The sequence below is a fragment of the Leopardus geoffroyi genome, chromosome C1 (genome assembly GCF_018350155.1).
Source record: "Leopardus geoffroyi isolate Oge1 chromosome C1, O.geoffroyi_Oge1_pat1.0, whole genome shotgun sequence".
NCBI classification, from domain to species: domain Eukaryota; kingdom Metazoa; phylum Chordata; class Mammalia; order Carnivora; family Felidae; genus Leopardus; species Leopardus geoffroyi.
The window spans coordinates 161,354,188-161,375,039 of NC_059328.1; the positions used below are offsets into that span (position 1 = coordinate 161,354,188).

Genomic DNA, 20,852 nt, shown 5'->3' on the forward strand with positions numbered 1-20,852 from the left:
TATAGGTAAAGGCTAGAACTGTTTTAGAAATTATATGAAATTCCTAAAGTTTTAATATGTTCTGGTACAAGGTCATCATTTGACATTCTAATTATTGAAATGTTATATATCATAGAAACAACCAGATTTCCTTGTCAACTTTATTATAATGAACTCATCAGATTTTTAACCATGGCCACTTTTATTTATAGTTATTGTCCTTATGCTCTTGAGAAATGTGTTTCATGTTCAAGGAGATTCATAAAAAGAATTTTCTAACAAACATAGGTTTTTGATATGTTTAAGATCATAAAACTTAACTGGGTAAGAATCCCTGGAACTGGGGCGCCTGGGTGGCTCAGTTGGTTAAGCGGCCGACTTCGGCTCAGGTCATGATCTCGCGATCTGTGAGTTCGAGCCCCGCGTCGGGCTCTGTGCTGACGGCTCAGAGCCTGGAGCCTGTTTTGGATTCTGTGTCTCCCTCTCTCTGACCCTCCCCCGTTCATGCTCTGTCTCTCTGTCTCAAAAATAAATAAACGTTAAAAAAAATAAATAAAAAAAAAAAGAATCCCTGGAACTACTGGGGATACTGTCTTCAAACAATAAAAATTAATAACATTGGACTAAATGAACTGAGGAAGATGACTATAGTTTTTATGACTCTTATTTCAAACATTGCTGGTTCTATAATGTTTGCTCTTCCAGATTTAAGGAAGTTTTCTCTTACCTGTGACTTATACAAATATGATAAAGTATTCCTTTGTGTACAAATTGAGACATTTATCTTTTCTCCCTCGAGGATTCAGCAACTCTCTATGAGTATTCTTTCATGGCAGTTATAATTATTTGCATAACTTCAGTGAGAATCTGTTCTCCTTGCAACAAGACACCATTGGAAACATTGGTTATATTACCAAGGCCTTGACTGGAATGTCATATTTGACAAAAACATGCATAGACTCATACGACCAGATAGCTTTAAGGACCTAAGGTTGACTTCATGGAGCCAACAGAGTCCCCTTGGAAATGTTAACTGTTCATTACAGGGTTCCCAGCAGCTTTACCAGGTGAGTAAAGAATGTCACTTCCTCGCAGGTACAGGAAACCTCAGGATATTTGGGGGACCTTGAGAGGAAGAATTCACCCAAATCTATAGGTATTGCAGGCAAATCTGATGGCAAGTCTTTGGCTTGGCTTCTGGCCTTGAGAGGCTGTTAAAGGCTCAATCTGAAATTCCTTATAAAAGTTCCAGCAAAGCAGATTAAAATAAAACTTATATGGTCAATCATTATTCTTACTGAGTTTATTGAAATAATTAGGCCAAGTTTATTAAAACTGGACTTATTTCACAAACAAACTAGTCTTGATTTGGCTATCTTTGATGGAAAATAGGGTGGCTTTAGAGAAAAATTATGTTTTAATAACACATCTTTGTCAATGTTAGATACTAGTTCTGATTGTCCTTTAGTTTTTGCTGTTTGCCTATAAAACTGGGTTGGATTCTAAATTCTGATGTCCTTGAACATCTGATTATGACTCTCTAAACTAAGATTTCCAATTTTCTCCCATTCTATTGACTTAAAATCATTAAAAACTAAAACTGCTCTTTTTCCTACAGCCCTGCAAACTGAAGCTGGATAACTCGATGAAAACTTCAGAGAAGTTGCCACAAAACTCACATATAGATAGTCAACAGTGCCTATTGCTCTATGGGCCACTCAAAAGTATCACCAGAAACATTTAAACTATAATCCAAAAGGACCCATCAGACTGCCACTCCCTGCTCCCACTCCATTTCAGGATGCTTAGAGCCTGACATCTAGAAATCTTCTTCTCACTGGCAACACTCAGGACTCAGACACTGGGTTTGTAAGTTGCTCCACTCACTAACTGTTTTCCTTTTGTTTCCATAGAAATGCCTCTTATGTATTACCCGACTGCTTGCTAAATAAGGCAGAGTGTATATGTGATGGCTAACACAGCACCTACCTGTATTAGTCCTGGGAAGTAAGAATCCATATACATAAAATCAGGCAACAAGTCACTTGGCTACAAGATGCCCTTGACTACATTCTTACAAAAATCTGCAAGTCTTCACAATGACTAACACACTGTGCTGTGTATGAATCAATTCATCTGGAGAAGTTAAAGAAGCCTACAGGTCACCAGGGCAGTAGCTAACCAGACCACGTTTCTCCATAAATCCACCCCTACCTCCTCTTCCTGGTGGGATTCCTTATTCTCCTAGTTTCCAGGCCTTTCATGGTTATACCCTCTTCTTGGACCCTTAATAACCACACTTATTCTGATGTATAGACCTCGTATCCTAAATTACTAACAAAATTTATTTCCTCTTGACTCAGCCAGGTGAATCTCCAGATGGTGGTCCACAACTACCCTGAAAGGAATCCAGAAACAAATGGCTACCAACACCCACTACACCAAGCCACAACTTCCTTCTATTCCCTACTGCCCATCCAGGTTTCCTACAATTTAGATAGCAAGGAATTCTGGAGACCTCAGGCAGGGTCAACATCCCATACCAGCATGAGGTAGTTACAGAAGATAGACCATCACCCAATTTTCTCTTAAAAGGTATTAGGGCCCAGAGTCCTTGATGGGGGAATGTTAAAGTAGGCAGTTAGGTTCCAACAGGAAAGAAGAAGTCTTGGCCAGCCATTGGGAAATCAGAGGCCCATCCTGGCAGCACTCCACAAGAAGCCAGATCAAACCAGGCAGGCCCAAGATGGTAGATGCCATACAGGAAACCCCTGCCCAAATAAGCAAGAAAAGGCACGAAACCTTGCTTCCAAGAAACCCCTGCCCTTAGTAATGAATATTCCACCCCCTAGTTAACAACTGTCAATAAAAGATAGAAATCCAACCCCCAGGATGTGAAGTTCTCTCTCTCTTAAGCTCACCCACTTTAACAAACTTCCCCATTTGTGTTGCTCATTTGCTGTCTCATGTTTGTTCTTGAATTTTTTCTTGTGACAAGACCAAGAACCTTTAGCAACATCTCTGGGACAGGCTGAGTTGAGGCCCCAGTTCGCCCAGCAACACCATGAAATCAGTGTTCCCCAATCACTGCCCACCTAAGCTCCAGCCATTTTACCAAAGCTCCAGCCATCCCCCCAAAGTGGCCCCGGTGTGATGCACAGAGGGACACCGAGGAACAGTGAGGACTATAACTCCAGCCATGTCACCAAGGCAACATAGGCAGAAAGCGCACCAGGGCACACCAGGGCCACACCTGCTTTAGCCCCTGACAATGTGTGGAACAGCCCCTTGTGTGGAACACCCAGGACCCCCAGCCTGCACCCACTTTACCTCCAACTGTCCTGCCATAGCCCTCCTGCATGGAGCACCTTGAGACCTCCCAGCCTACACTGCATCAACTCCAGGTCTGCTGCTAGAGGGAGTGGCCTCCACTCCACACAGGGAGTGGCCCAGGATCACTTGGCCTGCACCTGCTTCAGCTCCTGCTATCTCGTTAGGTAGTCTCCTGCATGCGACACCCTGGGACCCTCCTGTACTGTGCTGACTTCAGCTTCAACTATCCTTCCAGGGTGCCCCTGGCCCACACCTACTTCAGCTCCAACAGAAAACCAAAGCTACCAGGCACATTCTGGTAGGGAAAGTTCCTTTCAAAGCTAAGGGAACTAGCTATTTGTCTAATTCATTGAAACAAACACAGAAAGTCAAACAAAATAGAGGAATATGTTCCAAATAAAAGAATAAGACAAGACTTCAGAAAAAGAACTAAACAAAACAGAGACATGCAATCTACCTGATAAAGAGTTCAAAATAATGACCATAAAGATGCTTTCTGGAGTGAAGAGTGGATGAACTGTGTTAGAATTTCAACAAAGAGACAGAAAATATAAGAATGAACCAATCAGAATTGAAGAATACAATAACTGAAGTGAAAAAAAAAATACCTAGAGGGAATCAACAGCAGATGAGGGGATGCAGAAGAATGAATTAGCGATCTGAAAAACAGGATAATGGAAAGTACCCAAGCTGAACAGAAAAAAAAAAAAAAAAAAAAAAAAAAAAAAGAATTAAAAAAATGAGGATAGGTTAAGGAATTTCTGGGATAAATCAGGTATACAAACTTTGCATTACAGAAATACCAGAAGAAGAGGTGGGGGTGGGGGTGGCAGAAAACTTATTTGAAAAAATAATAGCTGAAAACTTCCCTAACTTAGGGAAGGAAACAGACATCTAGGTGGAAGCAGAGACAGCCCCAAACAAGATGAATTCCAGGAGGTTCATACCAAGACAAATAATAATTAAAATGTCAAAGATTAAAGATATAAGAGAATCTTAAAATAGCAAGAGAAAAACAACAAGTAATGTATAAGGGATCTCCCATATGGCTATCAGCTAATTTTTCAGCAGAAACATAGACCAGAAAGGTGTGGCATGATATATTCAAAGTGCTAAACGGGGAAAAAAAATCCTACAACCAAGAACACTCTACCAATAAAATTATCACTCAGAATTAAAGGAGAGATAAAGAGTTTCCCAGACAAAAGTTAAAAGGTCATCACTAATAAACTAAACTGGCATTACAAGAAATATGAAAGGGACTTCTTTAAGTGGAAAAGAAAAATATGAAAGGAAAAACATGAAAGAAAAAAGCAAACATACAATAAGAGTAAAAGCAAACATACAATAAGAGTAGTAGATCGATCATTAATACAGCTACTGTAAAGGCTGAAACGAAAGTAGTAAAATTGATTATATCTAAAAAATGTTACAGGAATCACAAAAAAAAGATGTACAATATGACATCATGTACATAAAACATGGAGAAGGTTGGAAAAATGTAATGCTAGAATGTGTTCAAACTTAAGTGACCATCAACTTAATATAGACTGCTATATATTTAGGATGTTATATATGAACATATGGGAACCACAAACCAAAAACCTATCATAGACACACAAAAATTAAAGAGAAAGAACCAAAGCATAAAAATAAATAAAGTCAGACAGCATCATGCAGAAGAATGAAACTAGACCACTTTCTTACACCACTCACAAAAATAAACTCAAAATGGATAAAGGACCTGAATGTGAGACAGGAAACCATCAAAACCCTAGTGGACAAAGCAGGAAAAAATCTCTCTGACCTCAGCTGCAGTAATTTCTTACTTGACACATCTCCAAAGGCAAGGGAATTAAAAGCAAAAATGAACTATTGGGACCTCATGAAGATAAAAAGCTTCTTCAAAGGAAACAATCAACAAAACTAAAAGGCAACAGACGGAATGGGAAAAGATATTTGCAAATGACATATCAGACAAAGGGCTAGTATCCAAAATCTATAAAGAACTCACCAAACTCCACACCCGAAAAACAAATAATCCAGTGAAGAAATGGGCAGAAGACATGAATAGACACTTCTCTAAAGAAGACATCCAGATGGTCAACAGGCACATGAAAAGATGCTCAATGTTGCTCCTCATCAGGGAAATACAAATCAAAACCACACTAAGATATCACCTCAAGCCAGTCAGAGTGGCCAAAATGAACAAATCAGGAGACTACAGATATTGGAGAGGATGTGGAGAAATGGGAACCCTCTTGCACTGTTGGTGGGAATGCAAACTGGTGCAGCCACTCTGGAAAACAGTGTGGAGGTTCCCCAAAAAATTAAAAAAAGATCTACCCTATGACCCAGCAATAGCACTGCTAGGAATTTACCCAAGGGATACAGGAGTGCTGATGCACAGGGACACTTGTACCCCAATGTTTATAGCAGCACTCTCAACAATAGCCAAATTATGGAAAGAGCCTAAATGTCCATCAACTGACGAATGGATAAAGAAATTGTGGTTTATATACACAATGGAATACGACTTGGCAATGAAAAGAGAATGAAATACGGCCTTTTGTAGCAACGTGAATGGAACTGGAGAGTGTTATGCCATGTGAAATAAGTCATACAGAGAAAGACAGATACCATATGGTTTCACTCTTTTGTGGATCCTGAGAAACTTAACAGAAGACCATGGGGAAGGGGAAGGAGGAAAAAAAAAGTTAGAGAGGGAGGGAGCCAAACCATAAGAGACTTTTAAAAACTGAAAACTGAGGGTTGATGGGGGGTGGGAGGGAGGAGAGGGTGGGTGATGGGTATTGAGGAGGGCACCTGTTGGAATGAGCACTGGGTGTTGTATGGAAACCAATTTGACAATAAATTTCATATTAAAAATAAATAAATAAATGAAAAAATAAAGTCATCAATCACAAGGGAAGAGAGCCAAGAAGAGAAAAAAATGAAACTCCAAAAACAACCAGAAAGCCATTAACTAAATGGCAATAAGTACATCAAGAATTACTTTATTTTGTTTGTATCTATCTATCTATCTATCTATCTATCTATCTATCTTGACAGAGAGAGAGACAGAGCACATGAGCAACAGAAGGCCAGAGAGAGAAGGAGAGACAGAATCCTAAGCAGGCTCTGCACTTCCAGCACAGCGCCCAACCTGGAGCGTGAACCCACGAACTGTGAGATTATGACTTAAGTCAAGAACCAGATGCTTAACTGACTGAGCCACTCAGGCTCCCCATCATCAATAATTACTTTAAATATAAATTATCTAAATGTCCTAATCAAAAGACATAGGTGACTGGATTAAAAAACAAGACCCATCTATTTGCTGCCTAAAAGAGACTCACTTCAGACCTAAAGACATATACAGACTGAAAGTGAAGGGACATAAAAAGATATTTTATTCAAATGTAAGTAAAAAGGAAATCTGGAGAGCAATACTTATAACAGACAAAATAGACTTTAAAATGAAGACTGTACAGAGAGACAAAGGCATTACATAATGATAAAGGAATCCATCAAGAGAATATAACAATTGTAAATATCTATGTACCCAACACAGAAGCATCTAAATACATGAAGCAATTAGCAACTGACATAAAGGGATAATACAATAATAGTAGGAGACTTGAGCATCCCACTTACATCAATGGATAGATCATCCAACCAAAAAAATCAGTAAGAAAATAGTGGCTTTAAATGACACATTAGACCAAATGGACTTAACAGATAGATACAGAACAATTCATCCCCAAACATCAGAATACACGTTCAAGTGCCCAAGGAACATTGTCCAGGAGAGATCACATGTTAGACCTTGAAACAAGCCTCAAAACATTTACAAACACCGAAATCAGGCACCTGGTGGCTCAGACGGTGAAGCATCCGACTTTAGCTCAGGTCATGATCTTGCAGTTCATGAGTTTGAGCCCTGCATCAGGCTGTCTGCTGTCAGCACAGAGCCCACTTTGGATCATCTGTCTCCCTCTCTCTTTGCCCCTCTCTGCTCACATGCTCTCTCTCTCTCTCTCTCTCAAATATAAAACATTTGGGGGAAAAAAAAAAGCTTGTCACTTTAAGAACACCAAAATCATATCAAGCATCTTTTCCAACCATGATGGTATGAAACTAGAAATCAATTTAAAAGAAAACTGGAAAGGGGTGCTTGGGTGGCTCAGTTGGTTAAGCCTCTGACTTCAGCTCAGGTCATGATCTCATGGTTCATAGGTTCGAGCTCCGTGTCAGGCTCTGTGCTGACAGCTCAGAGCCTGGAGCCTGCTTCCAATTCTGTGTCTCCCTCTCTGTCCCTCCCCTGCTTGTGCTCTGTCTCTGTTTCTCAAAAATAAATAAACATTAAAAAAAATTTTTTTTAACTGGAAAAAGCACAAACACATGGAGGCTAAACAACATGTTACTAAGTAACCAATGGTTCAATGAAGAAATCAAAGAAGAAATTAAAAAAATACATGTAGACAAATGAAAATGGAAACACAATGGTCCAAAATCTTAGGGACATAGTAAGAGCAGTTCTAAAAGGGAGGTTTATAGCACTACAGGCCTCCCTCAAGAAACCAGAAAAATCTCAAACAATCCAACTTTCCACTTGAAGGAAGTAGAAAAAGAAGAACAAAGCCCAAAGTTAGTAGGAGGAAGAAAATAACAAAGATTAGAGCAGAAATGAATGAAATAGAGATTAAAAAACAATAGAAAATATTAATGAGGGGTGTCTGCGTGGCTCAGTCAGTTGAGTGCCTGACTTTGGCTCAGGTCATAATATTATGGTTCGTGAGTTTAAGGCCCACATTGGGCACACGGCTGTCAGTGCAGAGCACACTTTGGATCCTTTGTTTCCCTCTCTCTGCCACACACCCCCCCCCCCCGCCCACTCACACTCTTTCAAAAATAAATAAAATTAAAAAACATTAAAAAAAAATCAATGATGGGGCGCCTGGGTGGCGCAGTCGGTTAAGCGTCCGACTTCAGCCAGGTCACGATCTCGCGGTCCGTGAGTTCGAGCCCCGCATCAGGCTCTGGGCTGATGGCTCAGAGCCTGGAGCCTGTTTCCGATTCTGTGTCTCCCTCTCTCTCTGCCCCTCCCCCGTTCATGCTCTGTCTCTCTCTGTCCCAAAAATAAATAAACATTGAAAAAAAAATTAAAAAAAAAAAAAATCAATGAAACCAAGAACTGGATCTTTCAAAAGATAAACAAAATTGATAAACCTTTAGCCAGGCTCACAAGGAAAAAAGGTAGAGGACCTAAGTAAATTAAATCAGAAACAGAAGAACAGATGGGGCCCCTGGGTGGCTCAGTCCGTTAAGCATCTGACTTTGGCTCAGGTGGTGATCTCATGGGTCATGATTTCAAGCACCACATCAGGCTCTGTACTGACAGCTCAGAGCCTGGAGCCTGCTTCAGATTCTGTGTCTCCCTCTCTCTGCCCCTCCCCTGCTCATGCTCTCTCTCTCAAAGAATGAGTAAACATTAAAAAAAATTTTTTTTTAACAGAAAAAGAAACAGAAGAACAGAAATAACAACTGACATCACAGGAATACAAAACATTCTAAGAGACTAGCAAAAAAAAAAATTATATGACAACAAATTGGGCAACTTAGAAGAAATGGATAAATTCCTAGAAACATAATCTTCCAGGACTGAATCAGGAAAAAGTAGAAAATCTGAACAGACTGATTACTAGTAACAAAGTTGAATCAATAATCAAAAAACTCCCAACAAACAATAGCCCTGGATCAGATGGTTTCACAGGTGAATTTTATCAAATATTTAAAGAAAAATTAATACCAATTCTTCTCAAATTATTTCAAAAAATAGAAGAGAAAGGAAAATTTCCAAATTCATTCCAAGAGGCCGGCATTACTCTGATACAGAACCAAAGACACTAAAAAAGAAGAAAACTACAGACAAATATCTTTGATGAACACAGGTGCAAAAGATCCTCAACAAAATTCTAGCAAACCAAATTCAACAATACATCAAAAGGACCATTCGCCACAATCAGGTGGGATTTATTCCAAGGATGAAAAGATGATTCAATATCCGCAAATCGATCAACATAATATATATCACGTTCAAAAACGAAGGATAAAAGCCATATGATCACCTCAATAAATGCACCAAAAGCATTTGACAAAATACAACATTCATAAAAAAAGCTCTTAACAAAGTGGACACAGAAAAAACATACCTCAAAATAATAAACACCATATAGGACCAAGCCAATGCTAACATTTTACACAATGGTGAAAATTGAAAGCTTTTCCCCTAATATGAGGAACAAGACAGGATATCCATTTTCACTACTTTTATTCAACATAGTACTGGAAGTTTTAACCATAGCAATCAAACAAGAAAAAGAAATAAAAGGTATCCAAATTGGTAAGGAAGAAGTGAAACTGTCACTATTTGCAGATGACATACTATATACCCCTAAAGACTCCACCAAAAAAATATTAAACTTAATAAATGAATTCAATAAAGTTTCAGGATACAAAATTAATATATGGAAATCTGTTGCATTCCTATACAGTAATAATGAAGTAGGAAAAAAAGAAATTAACAAAACAGTCCCATTTACAATTGCACCAAAAAAAATAAAATACCTAGGGATAAATTTAACAAAGGATTGATGAACTATCTATACTCTGAAAACTATAAGACACTGATGAAAGAAATTGAAGATAACAAACAGATGGAAAGATATAACATGCTCATGGACTAGAAGAATTAATATTGTAAAAATGTCCATATATTGAAGCAATCTACAGATTCAGGACAATTCCTATCAAAATACCAATAATATTTTTCACAAAACTAGAACAAATTTTTATGGAACTCTAAAGATCCCAAATAGCCGAAGCAATCTTGAGAAAGAACAACACTGGAGGTATCACAATCCCAAATTTCAAGCTATCCTACAAAGCTATAGTAATCAAAACAGTATAGTGCTGGCACAAAAACAGACCCACAGATCAACAGAACAGGATGGGGAGCCCAAATATAAACCCATGCTTATATGGCCAATTAATCTATGACAAAGGTGACAAGAATATACAGTGGGGAAAAGACAGTCTCTTCAATAAGAGGTGTTGGAAGAACTGGACAGGTATGTGCAAAAGAATAAAACTGGACTACTTTCCCAGAACACATAAACATAAACTTAAAATGAATTAAAGACCTAAATGTGTGACCTGGAACCATAAAGCCCCGAGGACAAAATAGGCAGTAATCTCCCAGACATCAGCCTTAGCAACATATTTATGGCTATGTCTTCTTAGCCAAAAGAAACAAAAAGCAAAATTAAACTACTGGGACTACAACAAAATTAAAAGGTTTTATAAGTAAAAAAAAAAAAAAAAAAAAAAAAAAATCAACAAAATGAAAGGCAACCTACTGAATGGGATAAGATATCTGCAAATGACATATCTAATAAGGGGTTAATATCCAAAATATATAAAGAACTTACACAATTCAACACCAAAAATACAAATAATCCAATTTAAAACATAGGCAGAAGACCTGAACAGATATTTTTCCAAAGAAAATATACAGATGATCAGTAGATACATAAAAAGATGCTCAATATGACGAATCATCAGGGAAATGCAAATCAAACCACAAGGTATCACCTCAGACCAGTCAGAATAGCTAGTATCAAAAGACAAGCAATAACAAGTCTTGGTGAGGATATGGAATATAGAGAACCCTCACACACTGTTGGTGGGTATATTGGTGCAACTACTGTGGAAACAGAATGGAGATGCCTCAAAAAATTTAAAATATAAATACCATATGATTCAGTAATTTCACTACTGAATATTTACTCAAAGAAAAACACGAATTCGGAAAGATATATGTATGCATCTCTATGCTTACTGTAACATTATTTACGATAGCCAAGATATGGAAGCAGCTCAAGTGTCCATCAATAGATGATTAGATAAAGAAAATATGGTATACATATATAATGGAATATTATTCAGCCATAAAGAGAATGAGATCTTGCCTTTGTGACATCGATGGACCTAGATGGCATAATGCTAAGTGAAATAGGATAGAGAAAGACAAATACCGTATGATTTCACTTATATGTGGAATATAAAAAAAAAAAAAATACGCAAACAAAAACAGAAGAGAAACTACTCATAAATACAGAGAACAAACTCTTGATTACCAGATGGGGGGGCGTGGGTTGCAGGATGGACAAAATAGGCAAAGAGGATTGAGAGGTACAAACTTCTGGGTATAAAACAAATAAGTCACTGAGATGAAAGTACAGCATAGGGAATATAGTCGATGATACTGTAATAACATTGTATGGTGACATATTGTAACTACACTCATTGTGGCGAGCATTGCGTAAGTATGGAACTGCTGATTTGCTATGTTGCATACCTGAAACTAATATAACATATAACTATACTTCAATAATAGAAAAAAATTTTAATTTTACTCAGTTGAATTTTTGTTCAAATTTTGTTCGAGAAGGCAAATGTATATAAGAAAATATCATGCCCCAGTGGAATATAAAGCATTGCTTAGAGCATAACTTTCTAAAGGGTCTGATTCTGATTCATCATTCTCTTGGAGCTATTTCTAACTCTGCAAATTGTAGAATAAGTGATAATGCAAAATTATGCTTGCCTATATCCATGAAAATAAATTGTCAGATGGAGGGTTTCTGATTCCTAAAAGGAAAAAAGCCAATTTTGATGCCCTTTGCAAATTCACTTCTGTTTTCCTTTTTTTTTTGAGTTCTCCTTTGAACTGGTTGTAACATCTTTTCTGGTTGCCTCATTTAATTAATGTCTTAATTAAATTTTTGGCATGTTCATTTTATTATTATTATTTTTTAGCTTTACTGAAGTAAAACTGACAAAATTGTAAGATTTGAAGTATACATGGGGTGCCTGGGTGGCTCAGCTGAGCGTCTGACTTCAACTCAGGTCATGATCTCATGATTCACGGGTTCGGGGCCCACGTCAGGCTCTGTGCTGACACCTCAGAGCCTGAAGCCTGCTTTGGATTCTGTCTACCTCTCTCTCTGCCCCTCGCCCACTCATGCTCTATCTCTCTCTCTCAAAAATAAATAAATGTTAAAAAAATATTTTTTAAGTATACAATGTGATAATGACATGTTCATTTTATAACTACTTTCAAAGCCTTGATTTTACCTTTTTCAGCTTTCTATAAGTAAGTAAGTAAGTAAATAAATAAATAAATAAATAAATATTTTTTAAAAAGGCGTCCAATTTGCCTTTGGGCTACACATGCAAATGAAGTTGAAATATTATGAAGTGCAGAACCTGTGTGCATTTCTTGGAAAAGGAATAAACCATTTCAATCAGTAGCTCAAACCATCTCTCCAGAAATCAGAACAAAGAATTAACCTTGTAACAGACCCTCTCTTAAAACAAGACATTCTTGTCTTTACTACCTTACCCTACACAACAACCCAATCTTGCCATAAAGAAAGAAGGCAAGTTTGACTCAGAGGGAAACCAAATTTATTGATTTGTACAGGACCTAAGGCACAGAAACTCTTCTGTAATTCCTTGGCACCCTAGAGTCCCAAATCCAAATTCAGCTATTATTCTTAGCTGGATTCCTGCTGATGCAACCTGGGTTACAGCAACTGACCCTTCCTCAGCTTTCTTTTCAATCCCACCCAGACTCACAATTTCTTTTTGCATTTCCATTTAAAGGGAGACAATTGCCATGGACTCACATACCATAAGGCTACTACGAGTCTTCCTCAATATTTCCCCAAGTCCTTAAAGCCACCCTAGACCCCATAACCTCTACCCAAGCTTCCACACTAGTGCAGTATGTTGATGACCTTTTACTCTGTAATTAAACTAAGTCGGGAGCTCTTATAACTTCTTCATTCTCTTAAAGGCAATAGCTGAACAAGGCCATAAAACCTTTAAATCTAAATATCAGTGGGTACATGCAACTGTTATCTCTTCAGTATATGCGATACGTCAGGGCATTCAAAAGCTCACTCCATGGGGCATCTGGGTTGCTCAGTAGGTGAAGCGTCTGACTTAGGCTCAGGTCATTATCTCACTGCTTGTGAGTTCAAGCCCTGCATCAGACTCTGTGCAGACGGCTGGGAGCCTGGAGCCTGCTTCAGATTCTGTCTCCTTCTCTCTGCCCCTCCCCTGCTCATGCTCTGTCTCTCTCTCTCTCTCTCTCTCCCTGAAATATAAAATAAAAACATAAAAAATATATATATTCCAAAATGCCTTGAGTCATTTTGCCCAGCCCTCTCCCCAAAACAGTTAAATGAATTTTTAGGGGCAGAGGGCTACTGCCACCAACAGATTCCTAATTTTGCAGTTTTTGTTAAACCTTTGTATGCTCTTGTCTCAGATATCACCCCAGAGCCCATTTTCTGGCTTTCAGAGGCATTAACCTCTTTTGAAGCCATAAAATCAGCCCTGTCCACACTTCTGACATACCTAATTTTGACACACCTTTCCATTCATACAGCCATGAAAACAATGGCTTTGCTGCAGGCACTCTTGGACAACCTTTTGCCTCTCCTGAATGGCCAACAGCATATTTCTCACGCCAATTAGACCCTGTGGCATCAGGTATGCCTCCATGCTTACATGCAATGGCTACAGCTTCCACCTTGATGGGCAAACCCCCTACTCTTACATTAGGCTTCCCCATTCACCTATGAGTTCCCCATGCTGTGTTTGCTCTCTTACAAGTTCTTAAGTCACAGCATCTCTCTACCCAATGATAGACCACTTATGAATGATTAAGCTCTCTTGACTAACCCATTAACTTACATCACTGAAGAACTTTAAATCCAGTTACCTTACTAACCTCTCTGATAATGGAGAGCCCCACTCTATTCCCCACGATTGCCTTACAACTGTAAGTATGATCTCAAAACCACAAGAGTGTCTCTCAGACATCCCTCTAGATAATCCAGACTTACTTCTGTTTTGTGATGGCTCCTGTAAACAAAATTTCCAGGGAAACATAATCATTGGTTGTGCCATAATTTTCCCCCATAAAACACTTGGAAGCATATTTTTTGCTTACAGTAAAATAGCCCAAGTGGCTGAACTCCTAGCTCTTACTAGATAGAGCTTATATACTGGTGGAAGGGGAAAACTGCTACTATTTACACGGATTTTGTAATCTGTCATGCTGTTGGCATAATCTGGAAATTTCATGGATTCTTAACTTTGGTGGATACTCCCATTGCTAATGGGCTCATAATTGCTGACCTATTATGAGCTATTCACCTCCCTTCTAAAATTACGATTATTCACTGCTGAGTTCATACTAAGGAAACTGATAGTGTATCTTTAGGAAACCATAGGGCTAACAGAGCTGCTAAATATGCAGCCCAAAACATACCACTTCCCCATCCTCAATCCACCCAGTTTTTAACCCTACCTTTATCCCTGACTCATATTATTAATTATCATACAAATGCCCTCCAATTTTAAAAGACAATTACATACAAAAGGGTGGAAATAATTATCAGATGGATTATATGTATTGGGTCAAATGGACTCCTTGTAGCCCCTTTTCTTATAACCTTTCGGCTAGCACTTATCTCCCACCAAATGGGACACAAGTGTGTGAGAGTCAATGAAGGGAAACCTCACTAAAAGGAAGTTGGGAGGTTTGGCTGGGGGAGTTCTTACACTCTACCACTCATTTTCAATTACAGAACCAACAGGAAGTCTGCCACTTTCCTTGGTAGCAGCTCAGCTATCAAGAGACAGTCACAAATCAGCCAATGAAAAGCCACTATATACTTCAAACTCCCAGTTTACTCTAACGGGCTTTTCGTTTATAACAGCCTTCCCAACTTCCCCCCTTCCCTCTATAAAAGAGCACCCCTCTTCTTGTTCTGCAGACTTGCCTATGGTTTTGCCACAAACTGCTTGTCCCAAACTGCAATTCCCTGCTATTCCCACATAAACCCATTTGTGCTGATAAAACAACTGGCAGCTTATTTTTAAAGTTAACCTGTGCAAACAGATTAATTAAGGAACTAAAAAAAACAATTGGTTCTGCCGTGGCATCTGTAAAATTTCTGACCAAATTATCTCCCAGAGTACTACTCATACATCTTACCAAATCAGCATGCCCCTAAGAAGTCCTCTTAGGCCCACAATGCCCTTTATGGCATTTTAAATGGATTTTATAGACTCACCCCCTGCCTTGAGCTATTCTCCCTATTTGGCTATTATCTGCCTATTTAGTGAAGGGTCTGAATGCTACCTGACTGTGTAGACTGTATGCTACACTGATGTGCTCATGCCACAACAGTGGTAAAGAAATGAGTAACTGAGATTATTCCTCATTTGACATTCCTTCATGGACTGAGTTAGATGAAGGAACTCATTTTACAGCAGAGATAAACCGCCTGCTTGCAAAAACTCTGGGACACTCATTAAAATTTCACATCCCCTATTAACCTCAATCATCAGAGCAAATGGAACATAAAAATCTAGATCTAAAAAGAACCTTAGAAAAGATGTGTCAAGAAACTGACTTCAATGGCCAGAAGAACCAAACTTGGTCTTTATTAAAATCCAGAATACTCCATATAGGACACATGGATTGATCTCTTTTAAAACAGTGTTTGGTCGGGGCGCCTGAGTGGCTCAGTTGGTTAAGCTTCGGACTCCTGATCTTGGCTCAGGTCATGATCTCAGGGTTCATGAGATGGAGCCCTGCATAGGGCTCTGCACTACCAGTGCAGAGCCTGCTTGGAATTCTCTCTCTCTCCCTCTCTCTCTGCCCCTCCCCTGCTCACATACTCTGTCTCTCTCAAAATAAAACATTAAAAAAAAAAAAAAAGCCCAAACTGGTCTTTGTTCCTGCTAATGTAAACATCTGATGGACTGAGCAAGGGAGACAGGTAAATAATAAGGTGTGATATCCATGATCAGAAGAAAGTTACTCTGCCTTTTTCCCTGGTGAGTTACGTGGGCCGCAGAAAATCTCTACAGAAACTCAAAGACTATCCCTTGTCAGGGTGAAAACAATAGCTGAAGATTTTTCCTGTTACATTGAAAACAGACCTGCCACTGGACTTCTCCTGGATGACATACCAAGCTAGTATTACAACCAAACTCTGTGTTTGATGCTGAAAATGGCATTTTTTCTTTTCTTTCTTTCTTTTTTTTTTTTTTTTTTTTTTTTGGAAAATGGCATTTTTAAACTTGGCAAGGAGATTAAAAATAACTCTAGCATAAAAGTTTGCCAAATCACCAAACGGGTTTACATACCAGCTGCCCCTCTTGTTAGATTGCCCAATACCACACACTATATTTGGGTGGATCAGAATTGCAGATTTCTTTGGCTCGATGACAGCAGTAAGCTTTATAGCTGCCAGAACCAAACTATAGACCTCCTACATCACTATTTCACAACCTGTTCTGCTCTCATAGACTGACAGGAAAAATAGAGATGTATGGATATTAACATTATCAATGGCAAAGGTCATGGAATACTCCAGACTTTAAAAATTACAGGTTTCAGGGTGCCTGGGTGGCTCAGTGGGTTGAGCATCCGACTTCAGCTCAGGTCATGATCTCATGGTTCATGGGTTCAAGCCTCGCATCGGGCTCTGCGCTGACAGCTTAGAACCTGGAGCCTGCTTCAGATTCTGTGTCTCCCTCTCTCTCTGCCCCTCCCCCTCTCAAAAATAAATAAACATTAAAAAAAGAAACTACAGGTTTCAAGGGTGCCTGGGTGGGTTGAGTGTCCCACTCTTGATTTGGGCTTAGGTCATGATCCCAGGGTCATGGGATCAAGTTCCGGGTCAGGCTCTGCACTGAGTGTGGAGCCTGCTTAAAATTCTGTCTCCTTCTCCTCCGGCCCCTCTCCCCTGCTTGCACTCATTAGCTTTCTATTTCTTAAAAAAAAAAAAAAAAAAAAAAAAAAAAAATTACAGGTTTCAACCTAACCTTGTCTGTAAATCATACCCCTCTTTTTTATTTTTAAGTTTATTTATTTATTTTGAGAGAGAGAAAGAACACAAGCAGGGAAGGGGCAGAGAGAGAGGGAGAGAGAGAATGCCAAGCAGGCCCCACCCAAACTGTCACCATGGAGCCAGAAGCGGGGCTTAATCCTATAAACCCTGAGTGTTGACCTGAGCGGAAATCAAGAGTCTGATGCTGAACTGACTGAGCCATCCAGGTGCCCCAATCATAACCCCTTTTTATCTTATGTAGCAACAAAGTACATAAAGGGTTCCCACCTAAGTTTTCAGGACAATGTGGGTTCAGACCTGCCTCCTTCTGTCACTAAATACTCCACCTTACATGCCAAATTATAAACTTGGGTTCCTTTGTTCATAAAATTATGTCACACAAACACGCCTCTCAAAAAAATCATAGAAATTCTGCTTGCGTATCTCAAGTCCACCTTCTTTTCAGCTTTAAGGGTTTTTATTCCCAAATCTTGGAGATTATGAATTAGAAAAGGCAATCCTAAATCTCTCTCTGTAGTGGAATAGTTCAATACCACTATGCAAACTTTGAAAACACTCCCGTCAGAAGTTAACAGCTTAGCCTCTTTGGTACTGCAAAATCGTCATGCCCTACATACACCGGCAGCTCAGCAAGGAGGAACTCCCTGGTGAAAAATGTTGCTTCCGTGTAAGCCAAAGGGGACAAATAATACCTAACTTAAATCTGTCATAATAAAGGATTAATATTTGTCATCAGATAAATGAAACAGTAATATTTACTGGACGGATCTATTTCTGGAGTTGGGAGGCGGGCTTAATGGGGTGTGGGGAAATGCATTCTGATTTGTTCTTCTGTTTTTTTCCTCATTCTAATCTACATGCTTTTTTCTCTTTGCAGATCTCCTACCGCTCACTAGCTCAGTTTCTCTCTCCACAGTCACCAGCTCAGCTTTTCATATTGAAACTCCCAGGGAAGTTTCAGAGGGAACTGGAGAGGCCCAGGGCAGGCTGCCCCCAAAATGTGCCACATGGCATATTGGTTATTTTGAATTGAAGCTACTTGGAAAAAGCACAAACACATGGAGGCTAAACAACATGTTACTAAGCACAACATGTTACTAAGTAACCAATGGTTACATGAGGCTACTTGGGAAATAGCCAGTGTAAGGACACAGACCTTCCTCTGTCCCCCACCCCCACCACCCCCTAGGCAGGAAATAAACCTTCCTTATGAAAGTTACCTTCCCTGTACTAAGAAGTAAAAAAGACAACCTTATCACCAGAGATAGAGATTTTAAAGCTGAGAAAGTTGTAGAAACAAACCTTGTCACTTTTATTTTAAGTTTATTTAGACAGGGTGGAGGGGCAGATAGAGAGGGAGAGAGAAAATCCCAAGCAGGTTCCCCACTGCCAGGGCAGAGCCTAATGTGGGGCTCAAACTCACTAACTGTGAAATTACGACCTGAGCCAATATCAAGAATCAGAAGTTTAACCAACTGAGCCACCCAGGCAAACCTTGTTACTTTTTACTAATCTACAACCTCAGCCCAAATTCTTAGAATTCCTAATTAAAACTCTCCAACATCTATTTTCTTTATCCTGTTAATTCCTCACAAATTTATTGTCTTTTTGTCTAAAATGTATAAAAACTGCGAGTCTTGGTCATTTCTTTGGATCTTGATTTCATTATTGGGTCTCCATATGCGCCTAATGAATTGGGTTTTTCTCCTGTTAATCTGTCTCATGTCAATTTAATTCCTAAACCAGCTGGAAAAACCTGGCAGGGAAGGACATTTTTTTCCTTCCCTAAAACTGCTTCCCCTAAGATATTTTTACCAATCGTCGGGTTAATAGATCCCTGAAAAACTCTAATGTTCTCTCCAGCTTCTGGACAGTAAGCCTTTGACCAAAAAGTAAAATGTTGATACCATTTTTAATGTGTTTTCATAGAATCACTCTCTGGATATTGAGTGGAAGTTTGGTGGTGAAGATAATTTGCAGAAAAAAAAATATTTTAATAAACATCTGAGTTAGTTTCTGGGAGAACAAAGTTGCTAAAACAAATCTCAAGAGTCTTGCTGGGCCTTTGTACTTCCACACAAGTCAATGTTCAGCTGAATCCCTCCACGTGCTCAGGTGGAAAGCAGCAGAGTTGCCAACAGTGGTTGAAGGAGCTGAATAATACTATGCATAACCTTTAAGATTTTGGAGTTTCTATCCCAGTGATTGCTGGAGCTATACATGCATACATATTTTATTGATAAACTACCCAGGAAAAAGTAATTTTGTTTCATCTAAGACATACCGAAGTACTGGGGATGGATATAGGGGGAAGTAGCAGTGGAGAGGAGGGACAGCAGTGGTGATTTTCAGCACAGATTGCAACTTTTGTAGCTCTACGGCATTAACCAATATAAGAAATTGTCTAGTCTTATATTCACTATAGGCAGTTCCTGACTTTCAACAGTTCAACTTATGATTTTTCTACTTTACAATGCAGCAAAAGCAATATCCACTCAGTGGAAATTATACCTTGCATGTTGATGTTTTCCCAAGCAAGATGCAACGCGGTACAATATTCTTTCGTGATGCTGTGTATCAGCAGCTCCAACTCCAAGTCTGCCACATAATCACCAGGGTAAACAACCGATGTACTTACAACCATCCTGTTTTTCACTTTCAGTACAGTATTCAATAAAGTGCATGTTCTTATAAAATTGGCTTTGTGTTAGAGGATTTTGCCCAACTGTAGGCTAATGGAAGTGTTCTGAGCACATTCAAGGTCCACTAGGCTAGGTTACGACGCTGAATAAGTTAACCGTATTAAATGCGTTTTCAACTTACCATATCCAGAGGTGCCCCATCGTCTAAGTCGAGGAAGACGGAGCAGAAGAGGAAAGGATGGAGCAGCCAAACTGTGAGGCTGAGAAGACAGTTAAAGTCAGTCAGTCAAGGAGAGGGACCCTTTAAGTACTTTGCTGACCATGCCCGAAGACTTGTCACCTAAGACTGGAAGTTGGGTTGCCAATCATCTTCTGGGTCTGCAGTCGCTGACAACATTTAGGGCCACATTCCCCCTTGTTCATTCGTATTTTTGTACTACTGCTTGGCAAGGGTCAGATCCTGAAGCTCTCTGGGTCTTGGCTCCTTCACCTGTAAAATGTGGGGTTTGCATCACAGAGGAGAGTTTCTGGAAAGCGCTCGGACAGCCAGCACACAGGTGTGGGAAGCGAAGCGCGGCCCAGTCCTTCAGCCTTTTGGCTGAGGCTGGGGAGGCACAGATAGCAGGAAGGTGGGGTGTGCTCCGAGAGAGCGTGGGAAGGGGGCGCACCAGTAAGCGAGGGCGCCTTAGGGGCCCGGGCGCCACGGCCACCTACGGGCTTCCTCGCTGCAGGGCGGGCCGGGGACTGAAGAAGCCTAAGCTCCTCCCGCACCCACGGCTTCCCGCCGGCAGACCTGCGCACGCCCTCCCCGCCCCACCGCTCGCCGGCACCGCCCCGGCGCACGGAGGCTGGACTTTAGCACGGGGGCGGACCCCACTCCCGCTCCCGCCTC

General features: G+C 39.8%; 1 long non-coding RNA gene across 1 annotated transcript; it reads right to left on the reverse strand.

Annotated features, from left to right (window-relative positions):
* Nucleotides 1–1,467: 1,467 nt before the first annotated feature.
* Nucleotides 1,468–20,763, reverse strand: LOC123599083. The gene is made up of 3 exons (XR_006712961.1): nt 20,142–20,763; nt 15,436–15,437; nt 1,468–1,481 (listed from the first exon to the last, which is right to left on the reverse strand). It is a non-coding gene; the product is annotated as an uncharacterized LOC123599083 (long non-coding RNA).
* Between the last annotated feature and the right edge of the window lie 89 nt (nt 20,764–20,852).